General features: G+C 42.1%; 2 long non-coding RNA genes across 3 annotated transcripts in view; both read left to right on the top strand.

The window, feature by feature from the left end:
• The window catches only part of LOC137368761 (uncharacterized), an 84,843-nt gene extending 82,586 nt beyond the window's left edge, over positions 1-2,257 (top strand). For both annotated transcript variants that reach the window (XR_010974827.1, XR_010974828.1), the window contains exon 3: positions 1,959-2,257. This is a non-coding gene — a long non-coding RNA (uncharacterized lncRNA). The remainder of the gene's footprint in view (positions 1-1,958) is intronic.
• A 687-nt stretch (positions 2,258-2,944) lies between these two features.
• On the top strand, positions 2,945-19,993 carry LOC137368760 (uncharacterized). Its single transcript, XR_010974826.1, has 3 exons — positions 2,945-2,994; positions 15,999-16,166; positions 19,135-19,993. It is a non-coding gene; the product is annotated as an uncharacterized lncRNA (long non-coding RNA).
• Positions 19,994-20,245: the final 252 nt, after the last annotated feature.

The raw sequence follows: 20,245 nt of genomic DNA, 5'->3' as shown, positions 1-20,245 counted from the left end.
AATCCCAAAGTCAGACACAAACCTCAATGCTATGAATAATTAAGGAATTCCATGCATTTGTACAGCTTTTCTTTGGAAGGGTTAGTCACTGGTCTTTGAATTCTTCATTAATTCATTAACCTGCACATACATTACAGTGTCTCAGCTCTGTGACATCGTCTCCTGTTGATGACTTTCATTATTCTGATGCACGCAAGGGGAAACATACAATGAATGAACGAGTGCCTCTTAAAATATCTTGCGTTCTTTAGAAGTACCATCCCCTGGTGAAAAGGTCAATTCTGTTGCATCTTCTCCTTACATAGCAACAGTCACTGCATCCAAGAAGCAATTTGTTGGTTGAAGTCGCTTTGATGACTTTATCAGACACTGGCCTGATTTTCCTCTCGGTTGTGTTGGTCTTTCCTGCAGAATTCACCCAAAATTGGCCAAGACAGTACAAACGATTGAGGAACTTCAAGCACAAATTACGTCCAACACAAATTAAAAACACCGAGAAAACTGTCCACTCCCCAGACTGAATTAAGCACTGTGGCGAGGTTCTGCTGATTGTGCCCATTTGCGGGCCTTTGAACAGCCTCTTTAAGCATTTTATTTTAGGCTCAAGATTAAAAGACAGCTTTTACAAGCTTTCAAATATATATATTTTTTAATTTACTAAAAAACTGAATATTTTAACCAATGTAACCAGCAAATGGGTCTGCATAGCTTTATAAAGTTATTTTCAGTTATTTAAAATCAGGTTACTCACAGGTGGTAGACGAGATGCTATGATTTGAAATGCTTATTTTTTGTGATAAACCCATTTTCAGTTGTATTCATCAAACTGCACCAAGTTACCACTCTTAAATCAATCATGAATATTTCTAGAGGCAAAAATGTTATTTAAAAAAAAATTCTGCCCTAAAACATGATTGCACTGTTTCATGGAAGATTTTACATTCAACAATATGCAAATGAATTTGAGTGGAAACCTGAGGAAAAAATTCACTTCGCAAAACTAGTGTGATTTATTTTGAGTGCAAATTGCCCCCAGATCGTCAATTATAGCTGCAGCAGAAGCTCTTGGCCTCTGAATAACTGCATGTATTTCTTGCTCTCTTCAGCACAGTAAAGTTCTGCAGTAGGAACAAAGTTTTTGCAAATGTCATTGGTTCCCACTAAATTACCTGGAACATTCAACTTCTCATGTTAAAAATTCATGGGGTTCTGAAAGACTAACAACTTGCTGCTAGCATGTCCCTTTTGACAAAGTGCTGTGCATTCCACAATTGCTTGAGATTTTATAAGTGGGAACCTTGTAGGCACGTTGAGGTTGCAGGAATTAAAATCATTGCATTTTGCAATGATGAGTCCTACTTACCAGGAAATTTTTTTTTTAGTTTAGTTTAGTTTAGAGATACAGCACTGAAACAGGCCCTTCGGCCCACCGAGTCTGTGCCGACCATCAACCACCCATTTATACTAATCCTACACTAATTCCATATTCCTACCACATCCCCACCTGTCCCTATATTTCCCTACCACCACTAGGGGCAATTTATAATGGCCAATTAACCTATCACCCTGCAAGTCTTTTGGCATGTGGGAGGAAACCAGAGCACCCGGAGGAAACCCACGCAGACACAGGGAGAACTTGCAAACTCCACACAGGCAGTACCCAGAATTGAACCCGGGTCGCTGGAGCTGTGAGGCTGCGGTGCTAACCACTGCGCCACTGTGCCACCCTGTTGTACTGCTGTAAGATAACCCACCAACATCCTAAAGCACAACATTTCTTCATTCAGAGTCTAGAATTATGTGAACAACAATATTTTTCCGCTATACTAAATAAAATAAAACATAAAATGCTAGAAACATTCAGCAGGTCTGGCAGCAGCTGTGGATAGAAAAATAGTTATCGTTTCAGGTCTGTGACTTTTCATCACTGTTTCCAGCATTTTTTGTTTTTCTTTCAGATTTGCAGCATCCACAGTATTTTGCTTTGGCAACATTTTCTACTACCCGATCTTGTGGGGCTGATACAGCCCAGGAATAAAGATTTGCTTGTGAGACCTTAAAACAGCATTATAGGAAATCTCTACAGCCAAAACCTTTCAGAGGTGCCGATCAGAGGGGATCAGGAACATTATTTACAACAGGCAATCAAAAACTCAATAAGCCCGCAACTTTTGCTTTCTTCCATTTTCAAAAGGGACCATTACATTAGCTTCTGAAAAACTTGTTTGTGAAGTAAAGCTCAAAAATAATAGCAGTATTATGGCACTTTCATTTCACCTCCTGGATTTAGACTCACGTCCAGCCCTGATGGAATGAAAATCTCACCTATCAATTGAGTGTGAGGTTTGAGTGTGAAATGTGTTTAGCCAGCCACAATTCAGTTTCTTGGGAGGCCAGTTATAAACAGAACTGCCTATAATTTGCTATAAACAGGTAAAAAAACATTGTCAAGAATCCACAAGGGTTACCTAGATCTTCCTTCATTCTGATTGTACAGGCTTCCTGTCATGAGAGAAAGCAGATTTCACACTTTACAGGAGAATGGAAATGCCTACTTCCCAGTACCATGTCCGAGCTCTTTGTAGAAGATAAACAATAGGATTGAGCTCAGATTTAAAGTGGTTGATGGCACATAAGACGAGCTAGGGATAAATAAGTATGAAGGGCATAAGAGGCACTGGAACACATGAGGAGTCAGAAGTCAATATACGGGGATAATCTTCTGTGATCTTCTTGCTGTTGGTGACTCTTACTCTCTGACACACATAGTGGAAAGTCACATGGTGCTGTGTAAGAGTTTGCTTTCACATCTTGGTGTCCATATCCTAATCAGCACCGAGTTCAGTTCACCTATCGCCCATGTGGTCTACTTTGGTTCCCAGTGCAGCAATGCATTGAATTTTAAATTAAGACACCATATTAATTGTTGTTTTTGTTTAAGGTACAGAAGCTATGACAGTAAGGTGAGCTCCAAGGAGCAGTTATCTGGATTGGGCAAGTATATCATTGTAGAATCTTCATTTTTCCCTTCACTAGGGGGAATTTCAACTTGCCAGGGTGGGAGGGTGACTTTGTGTGCGGCAGGTTAAAACAGCAAACAATGTCGGTGTGTTGGGAAGCCAGCAGCAACCAGCTGCCTTCTGCATTTCTGTGTGTTTGTGTGCAGTGCCCTCGGAAAAGGCTGACAGAATCTCACATTTTCTGCTGTTGCTCAAGAATAGTCCTCTTCGTGGATGACTTCCAAGGCTCAGCATTTGCATCCAGCTGAGCACAGCTTGGAGTGTCCCGCACCCTTTGATGGGGTCTTTCCATTGCTGTCCCCGCCTCCGGCACCTGCTCCTTCTCATTCTGATATCTCATACCACTCAGCAAAGATACATTCCAGTAAGAAAGAAAGACTCTATGCGAAGGATGCACCATCCGTGACTAACTAAAGAAGCTAAGGATAGTATCAAATTGAAAGAAAAAGCAAACAATTCTGCAAAGATTAGTGGTAGGTCAGAAGATTGGAAAGAGTTTTAAAAAAAGCAGATTGCCAAAAAAATGAGGGAGATATTAGAGTATGAGAGAAAGCTAGACAGAAATATATAAATGGATAGTAAGCGCTCCTACAAGTACTTAAAAGGAAATGTGTGACTAAAGTGAGAGTTGGTCCTCCAGAGAATGAGTTTGGGAATTAATAATGGGAAATAAATAAATGGCAGAAGCATTGAACAGATATTCTGTGTCTGTCTTCACTGTAGAAGACACAAGTAACATCCCAGAAATACTTGTAAATCAAGAGGTGAAAGGGGGAAAGGAACTTAAAACAATTACAATCACCAGGGAAAGAGTACTGAGAAAACGATTAGAATTAAAGGTTGACAAGTTCCCAGGACCTGATGGCCTGCATTCTAGAATCTTAAAAGAAGTAGCTGCTGAAATAGTAGGTACATTGGTTGTAATTTCCAAAATTCCCTAGATTCTGGAAAGGTCCCATCAGATCGGAAAATAGCGAGTATAACTCCACTATTCAAGAAAGGAGGGAGACAGGAAGCAGGAAACTAGTTAGCCTCACATCTGTCATAGGGAAAATGCTAGAATCTATTATTAAGGAGGTTATAACAGGGCACTTAGAAACTCTTAATGTGATCAGGCAGATTCAGCATAAGTTTTGTGAAAGGGAAATCATGTTTGACTAAATTATTATTTTGAGGAAGTAGCAAGCAAGAATAAAGGGGAACCAGTAGATGTGGTATACTTGGATTTCCAAAAGTCATTTGATAAGGTGCCACATCAAAAGTTACTTTGGAAAATAAGAGGTCATGGTGCAGGGGGTAACATTTTAGCATGGATGGAGGATTGGTTAGATAACAGGAAGCAGAGAGTAGGGATTAATGAGTCATTTTTGGGTTGGCAAGCTGTAACTAGTGGAGTGCTACAGGGATCAGTGCTGGGGCATCAACTATTTACAATCTATATCAATGAGTTAGATAAAGGGACCAACTGTATGGTTGCTAAATTTGGTGATGCCACAAAGATAGGTAGGAGAGTAAGTTGTGAAGAGGACATAAAGATTCTGCAAAGGGATATAGATAGGTTAAGAGTGGGCAAAGATTTGGCAGATGGAGTATAATGTGGGAAAATGTGAACTTGTCCACTTTGGCAGGAAGAACAGAAAAAAGTATACTATTTAAATGGAGACTGCAGAACTCAGTGGTACAGAAGGATCTGCGTGTCCTGGTACATGAATCACAAAAAGTTAGGATGCAGGTACAGCAAGTGATCAGGAAGGCAAATGTAGTTTTAGTATTAATTGCAAGGAGAATGGAATATAAAAGTAGGGAGGTTTTGCTCCAGCTGTACAGGGCGTTTGTGAGACCACATCTGGAGTACTGCGTACAGTTTTGGTCTCCATACTTAAGAAAGGATATAATTGCCTTAGAGGCAGTTCAGAGAAGGTTCACTTGACTGATTCCTGGAATGAAGGACTTATGAAGAAAGGTTGAAAAGTTGGGCCTTTACCCATTGGAGTTTAGAAGAATGAGAGGTGATCTTACTGAAACAACTGATCCTGAGGGGACTTAATGGTGTGGATGTTCAAAGGATGTTTCCTCTTATGGAAGAAACTAGAGCTAGGAGACACAATTTAAAAATTAGGGGTCTCCCAATTTAGATGGAAATGAGGAGAAATTGTTTTCTCTCAGAGGGTTGTTAGTCTGCAGAATTTTCTTGCCCAAAGATCAGTGGGTGCAGGGGTCATTGAGTATTTTTAATGCTGAGTTACATAGATTCTTGATTGACAAGGGAGTCAAAGGTTATAGCAGGTAGACAGGAAAGTAGAGTTGAGGCCGCAATCAGATCAGCCGTAATCTTATCAAATGGCGGAGCACGCTTGAGGGGCTGGATGGCCTATTCCTGCTCCGAATTCGTATGCCCGTATATTCGTATGATTTGTGATTCATCATGTGACAACCCAATTATCTATCTTGGAGGCCCGACTGAGGTGTGTGTATCTGAGCTAGTGGAGGTTGTGCCTGAGTTGTGTGACAGTGCTTCCTGAGAGTGACTGACGCCCTCTAAAGAATCTTCGTCCTCCTCCAGCACCAACTCCTGAGGGCTGCTTGCAGGACCTGTAGGAGATGAAGTACATGAATTAGAACTGACAAGGTTAGTTATCTGCACCTCATTGTGCAGATAATCATTTTCATTGCCTGTTGACATCGAGTCAACAGGAGTGAGTGTTGTATACCATGTGGCTGAATTATATTTAATTCTATCACCAGGTAGCTATGAGTTCCCCATCTCTCCATCACCAATGGCCTGCATGTTTATATCCAATGCATCTTCTTCTGCAGTGGTCAGGGTAGTGAGGACTGGACAGCCACCCCCAGTTCTCTGCTTCTCCCTGGTATGTATCCTCTTTTCTTCTGCAAGGAGAGAAAGAAGAAAGCTATGCATGTGAGAATTGGAATGTGTTGAGAAGATGGAGGGATATATTTGTGGAAGGGCACCGAGGGATGGGTATAGCATGGTGATAAGATGAGGATGAATGTCAGTGATGGTTGGTCAGTTGGGGATGTGAGGAAATGCCTTGAGAGAGAGGGATAGGTGCATCTCCAAGGTGTATTGGTCTGAGGAATGCTGTGCAGGAGAAGGCTGGGAAAGGCAGAGTGAGGGGGTTTGCACTTGAATGGGGGATGCTACACACCTTTTCTGCCCTGATGAGGTCATTGAACTTCTTGCGACACTGTATCCAGGAGCGAGGTACCACACTCCTGCAGCTCACCTCCTCTGCCATTTCCAGTCACACCTGCTTGCTCTTTGAGGTAGGCTTCTTCCTCCCGTCAGCTGGGAATGGAATATCTCGGCGAGTCCTTACAATCAGACTCTCAGTGTCCCTTTAAATAGTGAAGCTTCAACAGTCAGGTGCAGGTCTCCATCCCGGCAGCCCACTCGCTCTAATTGGTTGGGAAACCTAGAAATTAGATGCAAATGTTGTGGTTTAGTTAAAAAGCTGCCAATAATACAGCTTCTCAAACTTTTGGGTTCCCAATGCGCGCTTGGCCTCCCTTGCTGCGAGCTGATCGAAAGATTAAAATTCAGCCCAATATTGTCTCCAGAAGCTCTATTAGAATTAGAATTAGAACATTACAGCGCAGTACAGGCCCTTCGGCCCTCGATGTTGCGCCGACCTGTGAAACCATCAGACCTACACTATTCCATTTTCATCCATATGTCTATCCAATGACCACTTAAATGCCCTTAAAGTTGGCGAGTCTACTACTGTTGCAGGCAGGGCGTTCCACGCCCCTACTACTCTCTGAGGAAAGAAACTACCTCTGACATCTGTCCTATATCTATCACCCCTCAACTTGAAGCTATGTCCCCTCGTGTTTGCCATCACCATCCGAGGAAAAAGACTCTCACTATCCACCCTATCTAACCCACTGATTATCTTATATGTCTCTATTAAGTCACCTCTCCTCCTCCTTCTCTCCAACGAAAACAACCTCAAGTCCCTCAGCCTTTCCCCGTAAGACCTTCCCTCCATACCAGGCAACATCCTAGTAAATCTCCTCTGCACCCTTTCCAAAGCTTCCACCTCCTTCCTATAATGCGGTGACCAGAACTGCACGCAATACTCCAGGTGCGGCCTCACCAGAGTTTTGTACAGCTGCAGCATGACCTCATGGCTCCGAAACTCGATCCCCCTACTAATAAAAGCTAACACACCATATGCCTTCTTAACAGCCCTATTAACCTGGGTAGCAACTTTCAGGGATTTATGTACCTGGACACCAAGATCTCTCTGTTCATCTACACTACCAAGAATCTTCCCATTAGCCCAGTACTCTGCATTCCTGTTACTCCTTCCAAAGTGAACCACCTCACACTTTTCCACATTAAACTCCATTTGGCATCTCTCAGCCCAGCTCTGCAGCCTATCTATGTCCCTCTGTACCCTACAACATCCTTCGGCACTATCCACAACTCCACCGACCTTCGTGTCATCCGCAAATTTACTAACCCACCCTTCTACACCCTCTTCCAGGTCATTTATAAAAATGACAAACAGCAGTGGCCCCAAAACAGATCCTTGCAGTACACCACTAGTAACTAAACTCCAGGATGAACATTTGGCATCAACCACCACCCTCTGAGTTCTTTCAGCTAGCCAATTTCTGATCCAAAGCTCTAAATCACCTTCAACCCCAAACTTCCGTATTTTCTGCAATAGCCTACCGTGGGGAACCTTATCAAACGCCTTACTGAAATCCATATACACCACATCCACTGCTTTACCCTCATCCACCTGTTTGGTCACCTTCTCGAAAAACTCAATAAGGTTTGTGAGGTACGACCTACCCTTCACAAAACCGTGCTGACTATCGCTAATGAACTTATTCTTTTCAAGATGATTATAAATCCCGTCTCTTATAACCTTTTCCAACATTTTACCCACAACCGAAGTAAGGCTCACAGGTCTATAATTACCAGGGCTGTCTCTACTCCCTTTCTTGAACAAGGGGACAACATTTGCTATCCTCCAGTCTTCCGGCACTATTCCGGTCGACAATGACGACATAAAGATCAAGGACAAAGGCTCTGCAATCTCCTCCCTGGCTTCCCAGAGAATCCTAGGATAAATCCCATCTAGCCCAGGGGACTTATCTATTTTCACACTTTGCAAAATTGCTAACACCCCCTCCTTGTGACCCTCAATCCCATCTAGCCTAGTAGTCTGAATCTCAGTATTCTCCTCGACAACATTTTCTTTCTCTACTGTAAATACTGATGAAAAATATTCATTTAATGCTTCCCCTATCTCCTCTGATTCCACACACAACTTCCCACTACTATCCTTGATTGGCCCTAATCTAACTCTAGTCATTCTTTTATTCCTGATATACCTATAGAAAGCCTTAGGGTTTTCATTGATCCTATCCGCCAGTGACTTCTCGTGTCCTCTCCTTGCTCTTCTTAGCTCTCCCTTTAGATCCTTCCTGGCTAGCTTGTAACTCTCAAGCGCCCTAACTGAGCCTTCACGTCTCATCCTAACATAAGCCTTCTTCTTCCTTTTGACAAGTGCTTCAACTTCTTTAGTAAACCACGGCTCCCTCGCTCGACAACTTCCTCCCTGCCTCACAGGTACATACTGATCAAGGACACGCAGTAGCTGCTCCTTGAATAAGCTCCACATTTCGATTGTGCCCATCCCCTGCAGTTTCCTTCCCCATCCTACGCATCCTAAATCTTGCCTAAGCGCATCATAATTTCCTTTCCCCCAGCTATAATTCTTGCCCTGCGGTATATACCTGTCCCTGCCCATCGCTAAGTTAAACCTAACCGAATTGTGATCACTATCACCAAAGTGCTCACCTACATCTAAATCTAACACCTGGCTGGGTTCATTACCCAGTACCAAATCCAATATGGCATCGCCCCTGGTTGGCCTGTCTACATACTGTGTCAGAAAACCCTCCTGCATACACTGGACAAAAACTGACCCATCTAAAGTACTCGAACTATAGTATTTCCAGTAAATATTTGGAAAGTTAAAGTCCCCCATAACAACTACCCTGTTACTCTCGCCCCTGTCGAGAATCATCTTCGCTATCCTTTCCTCTACATCTCTGGAACTATTCGGAGGTCTATAGAAAACTCCCAACAGGGTGACCTCTCCTCTCCTGTTTCTAACCTCGGCCCATACTACCTCAGTAGACGAGTCCTCAAACGTCCTTTCTGCCGCTGTAATACTCTCCTTGATTAACAATGCCACACCCCCTCCTCTTTTACCATCTTCTCTGTTCTTACTGAAACATCTAAATCCCGGAACCTGCAACATCCATTCCTGCCCCTGCTCTACCCATGTCTCCGAAATGGCCACTACATCGAGATCCCAGGTACCAACCCATGCTGCAAGCTCACCCACCTTATTCCGGATGCTCCTGGCGTTGTAGTAGACACACTTTAAACCAAGTTCTTGCTTGCCAGTGCCCTCTTGCGTCCTTGTAACCTTATCCCTGACCTCACTACTCTCAACATCCTGTGCACTGGAACTACAATTTAGGTTCCCATTCCCCTGCTGAATTAGTTTAAACCCCCCCAAAGAGCACTAGCAAATCTCCCCCCCAGGATATTGGTACCCCTCTGGTTCAGGTGAAGACCATCCTGTTTGTAGAGGTCCCACCTACCCCAGAAAGAGCCCCAATTATCCAGGAAACCAAAACCCTCCCTCCTACACCATCCCTGCAGCCACGTGTTCAACTCCTCTCTCTCCCTATTCCTCGCTTCGCTATCACGTGGCACGGGCAACAACCCAGAGATAACAACTCTGTTTGTTCTCGCTCTAAGCTTCCACCCTAGCTCCCTGAATTTCTCCCTTAAATCCCCATCTCTCTTCCTACCTATGTCGTTGGTGCCTATGTGGACCACGACTTGGGGCTGCTCCCCCTCCCCCTTAAGGATCCCAAAAACACGATCCGAGACATCACAAACCCTGGCACCTGGGAGGGAACACACCAACCGTGAGTCTCTCTCGTTCCCACAGAACCTCCTATCTGTTCCCTTAACTATGGAGTCCCCAATGACTAATGCTCTGCTCCTCTTCCCCCTTCCCTTCTGAGCAACAGGGACAGACTCTGTGCCAGAGACCTGTACCCCATTGCTTACCCCTGGTAAGTCGTCCCCCGCAACAGTATCCAAAACGGTATACCTGTTGTTGAGGGAAACGGCCACAGGGGATCCCTGCACTGCCTGCTGGTTCCCTCTCCTTCCCCTGACGGTAACCCATCTACCTACTTCTTTTACCTGGGGTGTGACTACCTCCCCATAACTCCTCTCAATAATCCCCTCCGCGTCCCGAATGATCCGAAGTTCATCCAGCTCCAGTTCCCAAACGCGGTTCTCGAGGAGCTGGAGTTGGGTGCACTTCCCACAGATGCAGTCAGCAGGGACACTCTTGGCGACCCTTACCTCCCACATTCTGCAGGAGGAACATACAACTGCCTTAACCTCCATTCCCACTATTCTAAATTCCCAACAAATCTACTGAAAAACCCCCCCAAAAAAAGTCAAAACTTGTTAGCTTAGCAATCCGACGGACAGAACTTTTTAAATAAAAAGCTTACCTTATCAACATACCACCGCCCAAATATATAGTTTTCACTTACCCAGCAGTCCCCTGGTCCTCCGAAAACAAAAGGGAATTAACTTTTAACTTACACTGAAATTGACCTCCCAGCTGTAAGTTCGCTCCGTACCTCCGCTTCTGTCCAAGCTGCTGCAACCAAAACTAAAAGAAATTGATTTTAAACCGCCCAAATATATAGTTTTCACTTACCCAGCAGGCCCCTGGTCCTCCGAAAACAAAAGGGAATTAACTTTTAACTTGCACTGAAATTGACCTCCCAGCTGTATGTTCACTCCGTACCTCTGCTTCTGTCCAAGCTGCTGCAACCAAAACTAAAAGAAATTGAATTTAAACCGCCCAAATATATAGTTTTCACTTACCCAGCAGTCCCCTGGTCCTCTGAAAACAAAAGGGAATTAACTTTTAACTTACACTGAAATTGACCTCCCAGCTGTAAGTTCACTCCGTACCTCTGCTTCTGTCCAAGCTGCTGCAACCAAAACTAAAAGAAATTGATTTTAAACCGCCCAAATATATAGTTTTCACTTACCCAGCAGTCCCCTGGTCCTCCGAAAACAAAAGGGAATTAACTTTTAACTTACACTGAAATTGACCTCCCAGCTGTAAGTTCGCTCCGTACCTCCGCTTCTGTCCAAGCTGCTGCAACCAAAACTAAAAGAAATTGATTTTAAACCGCCCAAATATATAGTTTTCACTTACCCAGCAGTCCCCTGGTCCTCCGAAAACAAAAGGGAATTAACTTTTAACTTACACTGAAATTGACCTCCCAGCTGTAAGTTCACTCTGTACCTCTGCTTCTGTCCAAGCTGCTGCAACCAAAACATGAATTTTCCTGTCTGGTTTCCATAGAAACCCACAAGCCAAAAAGTAGAGGAAAAGTATGGAACATTATGTCGCTTTACTAAATCTATATTAGATATGAAAATGGTTATTTGGGTTTCACATTCCATTCCAAAATCCTTTGTAAACCTTCCCACAGTGATTGTCCTATTAAATTGTTCACAGCAGCTATGTTCCTTATGATTCTTTGCTATAATGCCAGTACATGGCATTTCAACAGGATTTCAACTGTTTGTCTGCTCATTGACCTGTGAGGCTAGAAATATTGTAGATAAAATGCTTAGAGTCGTCACTATGTGGTACTGTAGTGCTGTTTATGTATCATCTGTGTTAAAATGGAAGTAATATCTTGTAAATTCTAGATAATGTTAAAATGTTTTTTAAAAAATGTTTTTTTTATCAACCATTCCCAATGCTGCAACCTGTGCCCTACCCTCCTTTCTCTGTTTTTCCCGTGGTTGTCACAACCTGTAGGTCCTTCCCACCTTCTCTTCAACCCTCCTTGTTCACTCCTATTGTGACTAACTAGGTATCAGATCCTACAACTCATGTGCCTTGTATTTAAAGAAATGGTCTGTCAAAAATTTGCCTTACTGACGACTTCAGTGGACGACGGTTTCATTGCATGACTCCTGGCCTCCAATTGTCCTGCCCAATCCAAACGGCTTTCTTCCCCATCTCCAATATTTTTAGAACTAATAAACAAAGATGGAAAAATAAAAGTTTTTTTTACACCCTTATGCTTTTTCTCTTGTGTTGCTCCAGGAGATTAATCTTAACCCTGCTTGCTGCCAACTATGCTTAGGTCCCAGTTTGCCTCCCCAGCTTCTTGGCAAGGTTTCCTGTTGCTCTGTTGGTGTTTTCAAAACAATAATCAGATAATAATGCCTAGCTTGATCACATTCATGACGCAAGGCCCACTGTGCTTGTGTGGTGACCTGCAGCCTTGTTCCACTTGCCCCACAGACCTGGTTCCAGTTTTCCCTCTCCTGACAATGGGACTCCAGCTTTGCAGTTTCCACTAATAAAATCAGCAATTATGCAGCATTCTCAATAATAACACCTGCCTCTCTCTTTTATCATAATTAAATGGGGTCAATGGCCTTTCAGCAGGTGGATCATGGGTGAACTGCAGAACCAGGAAGAAACTGCTAAAATATGGATGTCGAGCAGACATGGCTTTCACTTGACTACGCCCTCATAAAAAGATTTCTATGCCGTTCCAGCATCTTAAGTCCACCAGACGCGACAAGGGAATTCACCCTCTTGATGCTATCTGCTAATCCAGTGGATATATTTCATCTGACACATGAACCTTGAATTTCCTCAGCTGATACATTGTCACATATGTTTGGGCAGAGGCAGAACTTGGGGGTCTGACCCAACTCCTCCAGTTTTAGCGGGTAGTCAGGGAGGAAGACATATAATGAAGACTTGTAATGATAACATATAATGATCACATATAATTATGGCATACAGCTATGCCATGCAAGTGAGGGGAATACATCATATAACAAATTTCATGTAATTTAGCACCTGGCAATGCTGTGCCTGAAGGATACCTAAGCATGCTTGCGATGCAGACTTGCTAAGAACATCAGCGGGAGAATTTGGAGAGCCATTTTAGCAATGAAACTGTTTGTAATGTAATCAATCGTATTAACAATACTGACAAGACCAGGAAACAGGCACACACATTTTTTTACTGCCAGTAAGGTGCCGCAGCAATTTCCCTCCCCAACATTCTCCCATCTGAAATACCTAATGCCTTTGACTCTGGGAACTGGGTTGGGATCAGAACCATAAAGAACAGGAGGCAGGGATGGGGTCTGGAGTCCACCCTGTCACAGTGGCATGACCACAGAAAATTTGGTTGCCCGATTTAGTCTGTTAATCCACTCCATGTTTTGTATCAGACACTAGCACTCTCTGATCAAGGATTTCAAATACATAGAAATGACAACAGCAGCAGCAGTGACAATACATGCATTTAAGTAGCACTTTTCATGTAGAAAAAATCACAAGCCACTTCATGAAGTGAAAGAAAGGAAATAGCAGGAGGGGGGGGGGGGGGGGGGTAACCAAAAGTTTGGTCACAGAGACAGGTTTTAAAAGGAGGAGAGAGATTATTGGGGTTTAGGGAGGCAATTCCCAGGCAAGGGGCCTGCATGGCTGGCTGCAGAAAGCAGAAAAAGTGCTATCTGCCAAAGACACATTCAGAGTTCAGAAGTAGGGAAGTTCTGTAAAGATCAGCAAGGGAGGCTATACTGCTGAAGGTTATTTGATCAAGATATTTCAGCAGGTCCTGATCCTTATTTATTACAGCCGCCATTTGGGAACAGAGAATTTGGAAGACACCCAAAAGCCTACTGACGTGGCATTTTTGTCAAATTTGAACATGGCTGGTGTTTTTGCTGTAGACTTCAACTGGAAGTACTTTGAAAAATTTTAAGTAAGATTGCCATGTAGTGATGTATTACAATCTGGGGGTTCATGTTAAGATATACTGGCAACTTTTGCTGCTTCTCATTAAAATTACACTAACTTAACACACAAATTGGAAATTGTGGGACCTGTGATCCAGGTGTTGCCTTTCCTCCATTCCTACAATCAGACTGAATTGCCACACTTAAGAATTGCATTTTTTTCTCTAAAATATATAGGTAATCCCTTTTATATTGTCAATGAGCTTATCTGATTTCTCCAGGAATGTTTTTCCCCTGTACAAATGATGCACTCCACTGACAGCATAGTATCATCTGAACCTAAACTCCAGATTTTGCATCCTAATCCCAAGCCCATTACATCCAACAAACTAGAATACCAACCTACTTTTATGTGCAAATGTAAAAGACTGTCTGATAGGTAAAGATAAAGTATTTGCTTGTAAATACCCAGGAGGCTTTGGATGCATTAAGTGAACAAGGGAAGATAGAAAGCTATTATCAAAAGAAATTGTTTTATGGTAATGAATTGGTCATGCTTTTAGTGGAAGATGGAGGTTTCTATTTCTGCAGCAAACAGTTTAAATTTAAACCTTGTTTTTTTGAAACCAAGATTAATTATTTTTTCTTCAGAATTCGATATCAAATTTGATTAAAATGTGTTATGCTAGATAAATAAGAGAATACTACACGTTAGGGAATTACAGCAAGATATTGAAAATCCATTCATGTGCAATAAAACAAATGATTTTCATCAAAGAATGTTGGCGAAACCCAGCAATTTCAACAACAACAAGCTGTATTACCTGTCTTAAAGTGGTGACATATTCCTGATAAAGCTAATTCTGTTATTGTGATTTTCTCCCTTGATAAAAATTGCCTTAGTTGATAGTTTCTCCTTTTCTGCCTCCTTAAAATTAACTGTTACATTATGGACCAGGTTTCTTTTTAGGATTCTGTCATTCTCCCCAAGCTGTTCTCCTTGCTCTGCCTTTCGCCGTCATTTGTCTGATTACCTCCATCGATATCTAAACATAAGAACATAAGAAACAGCAGCAAGAGTAGGCCATGCAGCCCCTCAGCCTCGGTCTGTCATTCAATAAGATTATGGCTGATCTAATCTTGGCCTCAACTCCACTTTCCTGCCTGCCCCCCATAACCCTTGACTCCCCTACAGTTCAAAAATTTGGCTATCTCAGCCTTAAATATATTCAATGACCCAGCCTCCGCTGTTCTCCTGGGTAGAGAATTCCAAAGATTCATGACCCTCTGAGAGAAGAAATTCTTCTTTATCTCTGTATCAAATGGGCGACCCATTATTGCGAAACAATGGCCCCCTAGTTCTAGATACCCCATAAGGGGAAACATCCTCTCAGCATCGACTCTGTCAAGCCCCCTCAGAATCTTATATGTTTCAATTAGATCACTTCTCATTCTTCTAAACTCCAATGAGTATAGGCGCAACCTGCTCAATCTTTTCTCATAAGACAATGCCTTCATCCCAGGAATCAAACTAGTAAATCTTCTCTGAACTGCCTCCAATGCAAGTATATCCCTTTTTAAATAAGGTGACCAAAACTGTATATAATACTCTAGGTATAGTTTCACAAATTCCCTGTACAGTTGTGGCAATTTTTCTCTACTTTTATACTCCCTCCCCCATTGAAGTTCTGTCTGGCTTCTTAAGAGGTGTTAGACTCATAACTATTTTTATCTCGGTCTAACCGTTCTTACAGTTTGGACCTGTGATGGAACAGCCAACTAGGACAAAGATTTCAGGGTAACTGATCCTTTGCTTAAAATTGATAATATTTACAAGAAAGCATGAGCATGCATATATATCTACTATCACCAGTGAGGGATCAGTTTGACGGTGAGAAGTAATTTTTTTCTGTGCCACCGATCAAGTTGCCTGACTCTCTGCAGCAGCCCTGAGTGCCCGTGGACTGTTAACTTTATATCACAAAACATGGCAGGCTCCTCCCAACCCACCCAATGCATAATATAAAAGCAAAATACTGCGGGTTCCGAAGAAGGGTCACTGACCCGAAACGTTAACTCTGCTTCTCTTTCCACAGATGCTGCCAGACCTGCTGAGTGATTCCAGCATTTCTTGTGTTTGTTCCACCCAATGCATACATGTCTTGGACCACATTAACTATTGTCAATCATTGGTATCTCTTATTTATGGGCAGTGGGCCTCAAGGCCACTTATGCTATCTCTACAAAAGTTGCTGAATTTGAAGGTTTGTTGCAAAGTTTATTTCCTTAGCAGAAATGCAGATGTCCCGAACAAGGCCTTGTGCTTTCCCTAGTCTGGAACCATTGTTTAGTTCTTATCAGCTTGACTTTGCAGCTTGTCACAGACAATGACAGTTGCTTACTCATGTAAGAACAGCTTGAAACTGCAGCAATTCTATTTTTACAGAAGTTGCCCAGCAACCCGGCATTCAGCCTGTCAAGGCATGCTGGCGCATTAAATTCAGACAAGTTACAGCATAGATTTGGTCAAATCCGAGATATCCATACCTTGTAACAGAAGACATAAAAGATCCCGTGGCACTATTTTACAGAAGAGCAGGAGCATTCTCCTCAGTATCCTGACCAAACTTTATCCCTTAAGCAACATTATCAAAATAGACTATCTGGTCATAATCTCAATGCTGTTTGTGAGAGCTGACTGTGTGCAAATTGATTGCTGTTTTTTCTCCATTAAAACAGTGACTACTCTGTAAAGATATTTCATTGGCTATAACGCACTTTGGGTTTAACAAGATCTCAGCAAACTGCATATCTAAATTCTGGAACAAAAGCAAAATACAGCAGATGCTGGAATTCTGAGATAAAAACACACTGACCACTCCCACTCCCTTACCCTGCCCCCACCTAGCTCTAAGCTCTCCCACTGGGGACAAATTCCAGCTGCAGCCTCTTGTCCCTGGTTTTCCCACCCAGCAGCCAGCTTGGCAGTCAATTTGCCCAGTTTCCAGGCAGGAAACAGAAGGGGAAAAAGATAATGGGACTTTGTCATTAAAAGCAGCAGGACCTGCACATTCCTGAGATCTTTGATTTCCACCACACTATTGCGCTCCCCCAGACTCGTCCCATTGATAGTGAGCCGACATTTCAGGTTGATGGAGTTTCCAGTATTTTCTGTTTTTTTACCTAAATTCTATTGATGCTGAAATGTTACTGTCACATTTCAAGATTTTTTGACCTTTTATTTCTACAGAAAAACTTGGGAAGAAGAGTTGCTTCTAATTCTGGAGTTTTAAAAGCAATGTGTATTTCCACCAGTTTAGAAAACTGAATCATTATGCTCCAGTCATATTGTTTTGTTCAAAGGCTGAACAATAAATTATTTGTCAGCTTCTCAGGGTAATCAGAAACCAGCTCTCATCCAATGTATTGGAAAACCCGTTGATTTCTGTCTAACTGTGAAGCAGTGCTTAAAAAGTGAGATACAGACACCCTGACACCAAAATGACAGGCTAGCTTATGAGAAGAAGAACATTACAGAGGTAGTCAGGCAGCAAAAGACAAGGGGATGCAAGGAGAAGAAACTGGGCTGTAGTACAGAATTAAGAACACCTTGTCTGTTTCACTCAGGCAAAATGATCTGCAGATGTAGGGTAGCATAGCATCTTTATTATTTTTATGTAATTATGCAGAGATAAGTTATATCAATCGAACTAAGTGAATCTGATCATAACTATCACCCAGAAGATTCACCTCGACGTGTAATAAAGCAGCTTAATAATTTGAACATGATCTCACCTTATTTATTGTCGACTTGGTCCAACATCAGAAAGATTGTAGAAAGCCACATGTAAGAGACATGAATATCTGGTTCAGTTTCAAGGAGGTACCAGTTACACCTCTAGGCGCTGCTATTGTACAGTTAGATTATAGGCCGAGTGAGTAAAAACTCATAAAAATAAGGGCCTGGGGTTTTTAGCCACGTTCACTGGTTTTTACAGTACAATTTGCCAACTTTGTCAAACCAGCGCAAAAGATCAAAGAATTTCAAAGACAAATTATGTCTGGTGCAGTTTGTGTTTCCATGATATTTTACGCTGGTTTAAAAACAATTGTACTGGAAGCTGGACCTGCCCAAAAAACTGTTCACGTCCCCAGATTGAATTAATTGCCATGGAGAGTTAACGCTAATTGTGCCCATTTGTGGGTCTTCAAGGAGGCTCTTAAAATTAAACATTTTTTAGGCGCAGCTGCACTTATGGGCACTTTTTAAAGCTTTCAAATCTGAAACTGAATACTGTGCATCTAAACTAGCACATGGTTCAGTATAGCTTTTTAATGTCAGTTATTTAAAATCAGGGGACTCACACACAATGGACTAGACACAGTTGTATGTTTGGTTTCTCTACTGCCACCTTAGTATACTTGATGGGTCAACTCGTCCTGGTATAGACTACAGAAACATCAATGCAGTAATGAAGGCAGACTCCTACCCAATTCCTCGTTTGGAAGACTGCATTGACAGAGTGGGCAGTGCTATGTGTCATACAGAGATAAATTTGTTGAAGGGATACGGTCAAATTCCTTTGACACCCCTAGATAAGGAAGAATTAGTTTTTGTTCAATTGGATCAGGCTTTTCAGTATCAAGTGATACCACACAGGTTAATGGGTGCTTGAGAAACTGCGCAGGGAACAGTGAACCCTGTAGTGACCAGTCTTCCCACCTGTGCAGTTCACCTGGCTGAGGTGATGATCTATAAGGACACTTGGAAGGAAAACATGAAACACTGGGAGACTATGTTTGGAAGGTTGCAAATGGCTGAATGGGGCAACATTTATCAAAAATTAAAACCGAAATGCCGGAATGTTCAGATGGAGTTTATTGTTACAGCCTTATCATTTAAAGATTTTACACATTTCCGGAAAAAAACAATGTTATCACCAATGCTTTGTCATGAGTTTAAACTTTGCTGAGTTACATGAGTAACAATGGTACAAAGAAAAATTGTGTTAATTACCAGCAGAGTGAATGAGGGCATGAATGTGAAAATATGTTAAAATGTTTTACATTGTAATGAATCGCATTCAAGAATGGTGTTTCATTTCTGCAAGGGCGGAGGTGTCATAAGAGTTTTGTTTTTTAAAAAGGCTAAGAGATTTATGTGTCTTTAAGACCTGTTGCTACTTTCTGAGAACAGTGACTGAATCTTGACATTTTGTGTTTGGAACGCAGGCTGCCAGGCAATTTATATTCAAGCAACAGGAAGATTTTACGATAGTCTTGTGACTTCTATTTAAAAAAAGGCTTTCAGTTTCATTTGGGAAGTAGAAGAGACCAGGGGTGCTGTGAGCAGCTAAAAGAGTTGCTGCTGGAGACTGGCCAGGAATACAGCCCAGAGAAAACTCTCTTTCTCTTGAAAAATAATTCCTGTATCAAGTAAAATTCTAATCTCTTCATGAAGTCAAAAGAACTTTGAAGGAGTTGCAAAACTAATGTATGGAAGCTAAAACTCTTGTTGCTTTTTATGCCTCAAGAGAGAGGAAGAGTCCCAGAGAAAAGAGGAATTGCTACACTTTGTGGAGAATCACTGCTTTGGAGAAAGAAAGCCTGTGTTTCAGGTGTGGCAGGTTGCTGTTGCCTCCAGTCAAGAATCCCTGCCTCAAGAGTGAGCTCTGTAGTTGCTGTGCTCCATGGAGAAGGGTTCATTGCTGACAGTAAGTCCTGTTGACTTTTGTGTTTTAGAAGCTCCTGAACTCTCAAGAAAGTTTCTACTGTTAGACTGCTACTTTAAAATTGATATAGACCTGTTAGTACAGCCTGCTGCAGACAAACTACCTTGAATGCCTGCCCACCACAGACTGTTCATTAATTTCACCTGGAGACCTCAAGTGGCATCTGACTATTTGACTCTGGAACACTTCACCGATCCAGAGAATACTACCAGAAGTTACAACCCAGTTATTTTATTACTCCTAAGAAACTGTTGCAAAGTCTATATTTCCATTTTCCCCAGTTAACCATTGGTAACTGAATGTATGTGTGTGCACGAGGGTTTGGAAGATTAAGGAGTTATAAAATCTTTTTCTACATATAGAGTCATCTCATTATCATTTAAAACTTGGTTTATTAATCTATAGTTAACTGTGTTCTTGTTTAAAGAAACCTGGTTTGGTGTGCTTTATTCTGGAGATAAATAAAGTGATTAATTTGGCAATCTTTCTGGTAGGTGGGAAATTTTACTAATATGCTGTGAGCTGTGGAGTAGTGGGACTGAATTAACAGTGCATTACTCCTGCCTTGGTCATAAGAGCATCATCATGGTGGGAGGTAGTCCTTACACTGT

This window comes from Heterodontus francisci, chromosome 4, assembly GCF_036365525.1.
Source record: "Heterodontus francisci isolate sHetFra1 chromosome 4, sHetFra1.hap1, whole genome shotgun sequence".
Taxonomy (NCBI): Eukaryota; Metazoa; Chordata; class Chondrichthyes; order Heterodontiformes; family Heterodontidae; genus Heterodontus; species Heterodontus francisci.
The sequence above is the reverse complement of the archived record's forward strand: the minus strand, read 5'-3'. Positions and strand labels throughout refer to the sequence as shown.